Below are 2859 nucleotides of genomic sequence, written 5' to 3'. Positions count from 1 at the left end.
AAATTAAGATTTCAAGTAGTGAAACAGTGTAAATTGATAAAGAAAATTCAGTTGTTTAAAAAAGTTAGAAGAAGAGTTTCAGTGTAAATTTCTGAAATTGGCAGACCTGTGTTCTTTTACAAGTCAGGATTAAGCAGTAGCAATTATTTGATGCTGGTGTTTGTCATATTCTTCAGTTAAAGGTTTTATAAAAATACTATTTTATTTATGTTTTGTAATTGTGTTAAGACGTTTTATTTCCTAGTTTGGCTCAGTGTTCTTATACTTTCCATATATGCATCCTGTTTTCATACTTTGAATAGTATTGAAACCAAAAAGTAAACAAATATATAAGATTATAATCAGCTGTTTGGAATGCAGTGTGTTTTCTCTAATTCTTTATTGGAAAAGAACCACTTGAAACAAATCATTCCAAAATTATATCCACTAAGGTTATTAAATGTAACAGAATGGAGAAGAAAGTTAAAGCTGAATTATAACTCAATAATTATTCTATGAGTTCAAATTTATATAATTAAATATTTCTCTTATATAATATCTCTATATATGTATATATGACCTGAGATATGATGATATAGATATAGATATAGATATAGATATAGATAAAGATATAGATATGGAATCCAAGAAACTTGTATTACTAGAAAATTTAAGAAAGATTTGGTAGGTTTATTTTCTGACTGAGATTAAAATGAATACCAAGAATAAAAGAAAATAAAACTCACTAAAGTATACTTTCTGTAGGAGATAGAAGAAACCATCAGGTTTTGTGTCTAGTTGTTGATGGAAGTATTACTGATAATTATTCTAGGTCATCAATGCTGGCAATGATTTTCAAATATTGTGACACTTCTTTCCCAAAGGCACTTTGCTTCTTGCTTCCTTGACTTTAGCAAATATAGTTGTATGTAAGAACAAACAGGATGAGGATGTGATGATTTTATATTTGTTTTCCATCTCCCAATGACTTGACGTGTGAAATATTCCAATGGGAAATGCTACCATTCTTCTTGGAATTGACTTATTTAGTCTGTACCACCCAATTATAAAAGAGACATTGACACAATGAGATATTGGTAACAAAGTAGCATGATAAAATTTCCCTGGAAGTTACTCAATGAGTAACTTCAAATACAGGCATGCATTCAAGAGACTGCATAATTTGTAAAAAAGCATTTAAGAAACATATATATCCAATCACATGTTGAGCCTTTATAGGAGAATGTAAATTTGACTATCACTTTCCCAGGTATTGGTTATATCACCCACAGTAAAAATATACTTTTATTAAATAGAATCTTGAAATCACAAAGTCTTATTTTATTTTGTAGTGCTCGAATATCCAGTCATATTTTCTTATACAGAGCAATGAAATTGTTCTAATAAATGATATAAATCAATGACATAAAATAAAAAACCTGCAAATATTGACAGTGAAAGATACTAAAGGCAATGTCTTAGGTAGATTTTAGTTTACTTATATTTTGGTATAAAAGGAATAATACAGTAGCTGGACTTTGAAGAGCTTTACTGTAATGAATAGACTGTTATGTAAACAAATTTCCTGAAGCTGAGTGTAGTGCAAACACATATTATTATGATAGCTCAAATAATTCCAGATCCAGAGGGTAGAATGTGAATTTTTTTTTAATTTTATAAAATGCAATTTAATATTATAACAATATTCAGTAAAGATAAAAGAAAAGTATAAGAATTTCTTGAACTTTTAGATGAAAAGAATGTCCTTCAAGTTATTCAAGAGATAAATCAGCTCAGTAGAAGATAAGCCCTATGCAAATCCAGACAAAGAAGTTTTAAAAAAGAAAGAATTGAAAATGAATTAAGTCTCCTGCATTATGGTAATCTATCAAGGAGCTAATGTTTGCATTATGGGAGACTATGAAGAAGATATAGAAAAGGGGAAGAAAGCTCACTTAAATATATAATGGCCAAAACCTCCCAGGATTGGGACAAAAATGTAGATATCTGGATAAATAAATGATGAAGGTCCCAAAACCGTAATAAAAAAAAAAGCAAAAAGTTCACTAACGCACATTGTAATCAATTGTCAAAAATAAAAAAAAAAAATTGAAAACAGCAAGAGAAAAGTGTCTTGTCACATGCAAGGAAATCCCCATAAAGCTACAGTGCATTTCTGAGAAAAAAATTTACAAGCCAAGAATCATGGGATGACAGACTACAAAAACTAAATGGAGAAAAATGTCAAACAAGAATACATTACCAGGGAGCCTGTATGACTCAGTGGTTTAAAGGCTCTGCCTTAGGCTCGGGTCATGATGCCAGGGTCCTGGGATCAAGCCCTGCATTGGGCTCTCTGCTCTTCAGGGAGCCTGCTTCCCTTTCTCTCCCTTCCTGCCTCTCTGCCTAATCGTGATCTCTGTCAAGTGAATAAAAAAAATCTTAAAAAAATACATTACCAATCAATGTTGTTATTTAGAAATAGTGGGGAAATTAAGACTTTTCTTTACAATGAAAAACTGAGGGATATTATCTCCATCAAGTGACTTACAAGAAATATTAAGGAGTTCTTTAAGTTAAAATGAAAGGACACTCTTATAACACTATGTTAATAAACTGGAATTAAAAATTCAAAATCTTAAAAAATAAAAAAATGAAATTATAAAAAAAATTAAAGGATACAAAGTGGTAACATGAGTACATATGAATATTTAAAGATATAGATGAATAGAGAGTACCCTAATACTGTAATAGTGGTGTCTAAATCACTATTAATCGTATGATAAATGATAAAGGACAAGGTATTTAAATATCTATCACTTTAATAATTTATTAAGGGACAAAAAATATGCAGTGTGTAGATGATAATATTAGAACATG

The sequence above is a fragment of the Neovison vison genome, chromosome 1 (assembly GCF_020171115.1).
Source record: "Neovison vison isolate M4711 chromosome 1, ASM_NN_V1, whole genome shotgun sequence".
Taxonomy (NCBI): domain Eukaryota; kingdom Metazoa; phylum Chordata; class Mammalia; order Carnivora; family Mustelidae; genus Neogale; species Neogale vison.
Note: the sequence above shows the minus strand (reverse complement) of the source record.